The 9,294-nt window shown below is 42.5% G+C and overlaps 1 non-coding gene across 1 annotated transcript; it reads left to right on the plus strand.

Annotated features, from left to right (window-relative positions):
- Nucleotides 1-7,362: 7,362 nt before the first annotated feature.
- LOC141715660 (small nucleolar RNA R71) lies at nucleotides 7,363-7,469 on the plus strand. The gene has a single exon (XR_012572414.1). It is a non-coding gene; the product is annotated as a small nucleolar RNA R71 (small nucleolar RNA).
- Nucleotides 7,470-9,294: the final 1,825 nt, after the last annotated feature.

Genomic DNA, 9,294 nt, shown 5'->3' on the forward strand with positions numbered 1-9,294 from the left:
CAACTAAAGATCAATAAACTCATGCAAACGGACATACGGCCAGAAACGTGGTGTGTGCAAATGCTTAACAGATATGCGTCGGAACTAGACCAATTACTATGACTAGACTATCCTCAAGGCAATCCTACGATTATACAAAGAATAAAAATTCTAGGCACAAAGTGATATACAACACTACAAGAATTCTGGAGCTTATTACGGAATCGCGCTTTTTATTTACAACTCAAATGCTTATTTGACCGTGCAATGAGTGAGGTCCACAAAAGACTTATACAATGGTATCCATGTAACGAGCGTTAGGTTAGCGGATCCCAGACTCTAAAAGCCTTAGGTCACTAGGCACAAAGTCCCCTAAGAACTTAATAACTCGAATACCAAAGAGCACACTCTTGATCAAATTTTTTTTTAATAACTTCTGAGCAAGAGCGTTTCGCTCCATCTTGCTCAACCCTAGACTACTCGCACCATATGCGAGCCGGCTACTAGCCATTTGACACCTAGCCACAACTAGCAACAACTTCCATATTTTTTCTCCAAAATTTTTTTCTTTTTCATGCCTTTATCACTAAGAACCTATAATCGAATTCTAAGCATAATAAGTAGATTGACCTTGAAAACAACCAAATCATAACAACAATCTAGCCCTTACGCATTCTCTAAGACTTAGTGGATTTATAATTGTTTCTAGCATGCATATCAACCTACACAACTTAATATCACTTTAATGCTATCACTACACTCACATCAATATCACAATTCAGTCGATAAATCATTGCAAAAGGGATCATGGTAAATGCATGAGCTACATGACATTCATAAAAAAAAACTATATGTCATAAATTATGCAACTATATGAACTAAACTATCATGAATATGCAACTATATGACACGCACACAATATTCCTTAACTACCACCTTCAAACTAAAAATCTTCACTGTCCTCAGTGAAAGTAGTAGAAAGGAACACAGGGTATACCTACTCGGAGTCATCATCATCATCACCCTCAGTGGGTGGAGTATCAGGTGGCGGGTATGCAGAGTCCTCACCAAAAACTGGCCACTGGATATCAGCTCCAAGGCCTCGAAAAGCAGTCCCTAACGCAAGGGTGAGCTCCTGAGCAAACCTGCTCTGCGTCTCATACATGGCATCCATCCGCCGTGAAAGCCTCCTATACTGGGCATCACCCATCCCAGCACCCTCCTGAGCTCTCGAAGAACCAACCTCATCACGCCCTGGCCTAGCCATAGTAGCACCTCGTGCTGGACGCCCTCCTGGAAGATGATAACCCAGCCCATGCTCCTCAGGCTCACCACCGGTCCACTCCTGCATCCCATTCAGAGTGCCAGAATCAATCGGAGCTGCTGGCAACTGCAACTGCTCATGAGCCGGCCAGTTCACTCCCACTGCTCGGCATAGCTTCGTAATCGTAGATGCATAAGGGATGTTCATATGCTTCGCTCCCCTCAAAAACTTCAGAATTCCTTGGTAGATAAACTCACCAAGGTCCACATAGTATTCCTCATTCAGAATTCCCCACAACAAATGTGCTCTCTCAACTGTGACCTCGTGTGCATGCGAAGAAGGCAAAATATTAGCACAAATAAATGCATTCCATGCACGGGCATACCTGTTCATGGCGATCGCCGGAAAGTGACGATACTCATTAGTGCCGGTCCTGCAGGTCCAAACTGTGCCCGGTCGACAGAGAGTCGCACAAATCAAATCCAAGTCAAAATCCTCAGCAGTCTTTTCATTCCAGTTCTCCTCCTCGGGCTTCCTCTCTTGCTGTCCAATCACACGGCGAATCGCCGCAGGATGATAATCAACCGTCAGCCCTCGGACCACAGAAAACCCATTCTTTTCGGCCTTCGCGTTTGCATAGAACTCGCGAACAACGCTCATCGGTACCGCTTCGGGTGACTCACAAAAAGCTATCCACCCCTTCTCTGCAATCATGGGCAGCAACTCACCATCCCTCCCTGATGGTAAAAACCCCCTCTCCTTCAGAATCGGCTTCCCCAACAGCCTAGTGTACTCCTCCTCTGCGGCTCTGTCAGTTAACCGAGGCCTTGCAGCAGTACCCCTTGATGAATCAGCAATAGGAACTGTGCTGCTGCTGTCAATAGTGCGTGCTCTCTTGGGTGCCATTGATTCGTGAATAAAAGTGTGTAAGAACTGATTTTTGATGTTTGTGAGAGGGTTTTAGGTGTAGGAAGTTTTGTGGGAGATATGTAGGATATGTGTATGTATATATAGGGTGTGGATTACATTAGGGTTTGGGAATTAAGGTGTAAAATGATGGGGTAGTGGTAACAAATCGTGGGTTTATGGGCTAAAACTGTTTTTGTGTTTTTTTTTTCTGAACTGTAAAAAAAATTCTGGTACTCGACCCCTGAGCGGTCGCTCAGCAAAACTGAGCGGGCGCTCAGCTTGCTGCACGGTCGCTCAGCAAAGCTGAGCGGGCGCTCAGGGGGTCACTGGAATTTTTTTTGTCAGCCCCTGTTTTCTGATTTTTTTGTGTTTTTGGATAGGTTATTAACTTCTAAGGGTTCCTATAACAACAATTCATGGGTTGCCTCCCACGCAGCGCTTCTTTTTCGTCATTAACTTGACGTTTCGTACCCTTCTCAAGTAGTCAACAAAATGGCACTAACCACTTGTCGGTTTGCCATGTCCCCATAGTAGTGCTTCAACCGCTGACCGTTAATCTTGAATGCTTGGTCCGGATCATTCTCAAAAATTTCCACCGCTCCATGTGGAAACACAGTTTTGACAATAAAAGGTCCAGACCACCTTGATTTCAACTTCCCAGGAAAAAGTCGGAGCCGAGAGTTGAATAAAAGCACTTGTTGCCCTGGCACAAATAACTTAGGATGTAGCTTCCTATCGTGCCACCTCTTAACCTTTTCCTTATACATTTTGTTATTCTCGTACGCTTGAAGTCGAAATTCATCAAGTTCATTAAGCTGAAGCATTCTTTTCTTACCAGCTGCATCTAAATCCAGGTTCAACTTCTTCAATGCCCAGTAGGCCTTATGCTCAAGCTCCGCAGGTAGATGACATCCCTTACCGTACACCAACTGAAATGGTGACATCCCAAGTGGAGTTTTGTATGCTGTTCTGTAAGCCCAAACAGCTTCATCGAGCTTTAAAGACCAATCCTTCCTTGATGGACAAACAACCTTTTCTAGAATGCGCTTTATTTCTCTGTTAGACACTTCCGCTTGACCATTTGTTTGCGGATGATAGGCAGTGGCTACTCGATGATTCACATTATAATGCTGCATGATAGAAGTGAACTTACGGTTGCAAAAATGCGATCCTTCATCACTTATGATTACCCGAGGTGTTCCAAACCTTGTGAAAATTTGCTTATGAAGAAAATTTAGCACTGCCTTTGCATCATTTGTCGGTAAAGCTTTAACTTCGACCCATTTTGAGACATAATCGACTGCCAGCAAGATGTACTGATTATTGCAAGACGAGATAAAAGGCCCCATGAAATCGATTCCCCACACATCAAAGACCTTGACTTCAAGCATCACATTTAATGGCATCTCATCCTTCCTTGACAAATTTCCCACTCTTTGGCAACGATCACACCTTAAAACAAACTGATGAGCATCCTTGAACAGAGTAGGCCAGAAAAAACCTGCTTGCAGAATACGAGCTACCGTCTTCTCACCACCATAATGTCCACCATAAACCGTGGAATGGCAGTCTCGTAATATCCCCTCCGTTTCACAGAACGTGATACATCTCCTGATGATCTGGTCAGCTCCCTGTCTAAACAAATATGGTGCATCCCACATATACCACTTCACCTCATGTAGAAACTTTTTCTTTTGAGCGGATGTCAAATTAGGAGGCATTATATTGCTGACGAGATAGTTTACAATATCTGCAAACCATGGTTCTTTCTCCTGAATTGCAAACAACTGCTCATCCGGAAAAGATTCATTGATTAACGTCCTATCCTGTGAAGTAGAATCGGGATTCTTCAATCTAGAGAGATGGTCAGCTACTTAATTCTCAGTACCTTTTCTATCTTTGATCTCTAACTCAAATTCCTGAAGTAAAAGCACCCAACGAATGAGTCTCGGCTTCGAATCCTTCTTGGAAACCAGATAGCGAATAGCCGCATGATCAGTGAATACTGTTACTTTCGTACCAAGCAGATAAGATCGAAATTTCTCAAAACCAAAGACTATAGCCAAAAGCTCCTTCTCAGTAGTGGTGTAGTTCAATTGGGCACCATTTAAAGTCTTACTCGCATAGTAGACCACATGGAAGAGGTTTTTCTTGCGCTGTCCTAGAACTGCACCTACCGCATAATCACTCGCATCACACATCATCTCAAATGGTTCTGTCCAATCTGGTGCTGTAATAACTGGTGCAGTGATCAAACTCTTCTTGAGAGTCTCGAATGCTGCCAAACATTCATCATCAAATTTGAAAGGCACATCTTTCTCAAGCAGATTGCACAACGGCTTAGATATCTTTGAAAAGTCCTTGATGAATCGCCGATAAAAACCCGCATGACCAAGAAAACTACGGATTCCTTTCACAGAATTAGGTGGGGGAAGATTTTCAATGACTCCCACCTTGGCCTTGTCCACCTCCAGACCCTTGCTAGAGACCTTATGCCCAAGGATAATGCCTTCACGCACCATAAAATGACATTTCTCCCAATTGAGCACCAAATTAGTTTCCACGCATCTTTTGAGTACGGCGCGCAGATTATTCAAATATTCATCATATGAGTGTCCAAAGACGGAGAAGTCGTCCATGAACACTTCGACGTTATTTCCAATCATGTCAGAGAATATAGCCATCATACATCTCTGAAATGTGGCCGGGGCGCCACATAACCCAAACGAAACTCTGCGAAAGGCAAACGTGCCAAATGGACAAGTGAAGGTAGTCTTTTCCTGATCCTCTGGTGCAATACAAATCTGATTATACCCGAAATAACCATCCAGAAGACAAAAATACTCATGACCCGCCAATCTATCAAGCATCTGATCAATAAATGGAAGAGGGAAGTGATCCTTCCTTGTGGCTTTGTTCAATTTTCTATAATCCATGCATACTCTCCATCCTGTAACTGTTCGAGTAGGGATGAGCTCATTCTTTTCATTTGCGACCACATTGATACCTCCTTTCTTAGGTACACATTGTACGGGGCTCACCCACGAGCTGTCAGAAATAGGATAAATGATGCCTGCATCCAGCCATTTCAGAATTTCTTTCTTCACCACTTCCTTCATGATGGGATTCAGTCTTCGCTGCTGTTCCACAGTTGGCTTACTACCTTCCTCTAGCAGAATTTTATGCATACAATATGAAGGACTTATCCCCTTGATATCTGCTATGGTCCATCCTATAGCCGATTTGAATTCTCTCAAAATCCTTAAGAGCTTGTCTTCCTCACTACCTGAAAGGTCAGATGAAATAATAACAGGTAACGTAGATGAATCACCTAAAAAAACATACCTCAAGTGTTCAGGTAATGGCTTGAGCTCCAAGGTAGGTGCTTCCTCTATTGATGGTTTGAGCTTCCCTTCAGCATTCTTAAGGTCAGAAGTACCAAGAGATTCAAATGGTATGTCCAGCTTTCGCTTCCAGGGAGAAGCGTTCAGATATTGTAATTGCTCGTTGCCATCTTCATCATCGCTGTCAAAATCCCCCACTAAGGCATTTTCCAATGCATCAGACATTAGCATGCGATCGAGTTCCGAAGTAACCGCAGAATGAATCACATCCAATTTTAAGCACTCCTCATCTTTTATAGGGAATTTCATTGCCTTGAATACGTTAAAGGTCACATCCTGATCTTGGACCCGCATAGTGAGTTGCCCTTTTTGCACATCTATCAAGGTACGGCCAGTAGCCAAGAAAGGCCTTCCCAAGATTATGGGAATCTTCTTATCTTCCTCAAAATCCAGAATAACAAAATCTGCTGGAAAGAAGAGCTTATCCACCTTGACGAGCACATCCTCAACTATGCCCCTTGGGTAAGTAATGGAACGGTCAGCCAATTGTAGCGACATGTATGTGGGTTTTGGATCAGGCAGATCCAGCTTTTTAAAGATCGACAACGGCATCAGATTAATGCTTGCTCCCAAATCACAAAGGCACTTGTCAAAAGTCAGATTGCCAATGGTGCAAGGAATGGTGAAGCTTCCTAGATCTTTCAGTTTTGGTGGTAACTTTTGTTGCAGAACAGCGCTGCATTCTTTCGTGAGAGCAATGGTTTCAAGGTCATCCAGTTTCACCTTCCTTGAAAGAATAGTCTTCATAAACTTCGCATAACTAGGCATTTGTTCCAGAGCCTCAGCGAAAGGTATATTGATGTGAAGTTTCTTGAACACCTCCAGAAACTTCCCGAACTGTCTATCCAGCTTTTGTTGCTGCAATCTCTTAGGAAAAGGTGGTGGAGGATAGAGCTGTTTCTCCCCTGTATTAGCCTCAGGCAGAGTGTGTTCAACAGTAGTCTTCCTTGGTTCCGCCGCTTTCTCCTGTTGCTTAGATTCTTCATCTCTAATTTCAGCTTCTACTTCTTTTGCCTTTTCAGCATCAGCCACTTTTCCAGACCTTAAGGTAATAGCCTTGACTTGCTCTTTAGCTTCCTTCCTGCCTGGTACTTCCGTGTCACTGGGAAGAGTGCCAGGTTGACGATTGAGCACTGCATTGGCTAATTGACCGATTTGATTTTCCAAGGTCTTGATAGAAACCGCCTGACTCTTGCACAACAGCTTAAGTTCCTCAAAATCAGCACTAGTAGGTGCAGCTGTACTTCCCTGTTGAGGATATGATTGCCTTGTAGCATACTACTGTGGTTGCTGGAATCCAGGTGGGTTAAACTCTTTACTCACTCCTTGCTGATATGGTGGCTGAATAGCATTCTGATTATTCCCCCAGCTGAAATTTGGATGATTTCTGTTGTTAGGATGATAGGTCACTGGCACAGGCTGCTGTTGTCGCTGATAATTATTCACATACTGAACAGATTCATTGACAAGAGAACACTGATCCGTAGCATGAGAACCTGCACAAAGCTCACAAACCATAGCTATATGATTAACTCCATATGTAGCCAGAGAATCAACCTTCATTGATAGCGCTTGGAGCTGGGCTGCAATAGCGGTGGCTGCATCAACTTCCAGAATACCTGCTACCTTGCCTGACGTCATCCTCTGAGTTGGGTTTTGATGCTCATTTGCAGTCATCGTCTCTATAAGATTATACGCCTCAGTATAGCTTTTAGCCCATAAGGCGCCTCCAGCTGCTGCAATGAGCATGGGCCGAGATTGGGCCCCAAACCATTATAGAAACCAGTGATCACCATCCAATCCGGCATTCCATGATGTGGACATTTTCTCAACATTTCCTTGTAGCGTTCCCAAGCCTCGCACATAGATTCTGTAGGTTGCTGCGCAAACTGAGTAAGAGCACTCCTCATAGCAGCAGTCTTTGCCATCGGATAAAACTTCACCAGAAACTTTTGCGCAAGATCTTGCCACGTAGTGATGGACCCAGCTGGTTCAGAATGTAACCAGTCTTTAGCCTTGTCCCTCAGTGAGAATGGGAAAAGCCTCAACTTGATAGCCTCATCAGTCACGCCATTATACTTAAAAGTGCTGCAGATCTCGACAAAATTCCTTATGTGCATGTTGGGGTCTTCAGTTGCCGCTCCTCCAAAAGAAACAGAATTCTGCACCATCTGAATAGTGCCCGGCTTGATTTCAAAGGTGTTAGCTTGAATAGCCGGATGAAGGATGCTTGACTGAATGTCATCAATTTTAGGCCGAGAAAAATCCATAAGAGCTGGATCAGCTTGAACAATACGATCTCCCATGTTTACTGGTTCTTTCTGCTCAGTTCCTGAATCCGAATCCTCAAAATCTAACTTCTCCGGAATATCAAGAACTTCGTCTGTCTCCTCAGCTGTATCTAAAGTCCTCTTGCGAGCACGAGAACGAGTTTGCATAAACGCTTGCTAAAGTACCTGAAACACAACCGGAAAAAATAAGTAACTACTACGTCCTAATCACTGAGTCCTAATGACCAATGATGGTAAGTACATAAACTAAACAAATATGCCGAGTCCCCGGCAGCGGCGCCAAAAACTTGTAAAGGTGAAAACACGCTAATATTCACGCAAGTATAAGCGTTCGCAAGTAATATAGAATACTTTCTAGTTCGTTCCCACAGAGACTCAGCCTAAATTATTGTCTAATTAAACTCACTCACCAATGTATGACTACTTCTCAATGTTAAGACACTAACACTTAAAATTGTTGATTAAATATTAACTATAATTAACTACTTAATTAATCACTTAACTAACACTTCAATTCACCAATAATAAAACACTCATAAGATCACAACTTCATTATTACTTCCTTTTATAGCCATTGTTATTACCTTTAGCATGTGACAGTGATGATATTAATCGAATAACACGAAACTGATAAAAGCCAACTTTTATTGTACTAATACCATTCTACCAAGCATCCACAATTAAGATAGAAGTTGAATAGTCATCAATTATGTTCAGTTCCTATATGTCTACAGAAATTGACAACACAAAGATTTAAGCACAAGTTATTCCTTTTGATTACATAGGGCAAATAAAACTGTTAGAGTTACCCACTAATCATGCACAACGTACATGAACCTATGCTAGCATGGCAAGTTCTAAATCTCAAGATCCACCGTCGCTTCACAAGAGATTAACACCCTATCTTATATGTTCGCGAAGCACATAAGACGAATACGCACCACCAATACTAGATATCATACAATCATCACACACTAAAGTATTAAACAGTTAACTAAAGAATTCCATAATAAATCTGTTGCAACCACATGATCACGATTAGCCCATAATAGCACTTATCGTCATCATGGGTTCATATGAAATCATGATAAACAAACACAAGAAAATAATAACTAAACTAATTAAATTAAAACAGAGTACGTCACAAGAGTAAATAAGTTCAAAGCATGAAAACTAGCATCCAACGTTACAACGAAACAAGAATCACAAGAATATATGCTTCCTCTTCGTTGCGGTGTGCTAAATCGGTCTTCTTCCTTATCTCCTTCGCTCCTTGCGTAAAAACATAATCTTCTTCAATCCACACTTGTGAAAACGTCTCAAATCTACTTATATAATAGTCCCATAAAACTCATATTACATAGAAGTGGAAACCAAACAGAAGTAGAAGTCCTAAAATAAATTGTCTTTTTTTCCGACCCTGCGCGGCCGCTCAGCATAGCTGAGC

Source organism: Apium graveolens, chromosome 3 (genome assembly GCF_009905375.1).
Source record: "Apium graveolens cultivar Ventura chromosome 3, ASM990537v1, whole genome shotgun sequence".
NCBI classification, from domain to species: Eukaryota; Viridiplantae; Streptophyta; class Magnoliopsida; order Apiales; family Apiaceae; genus Apium; species Apium graveolens.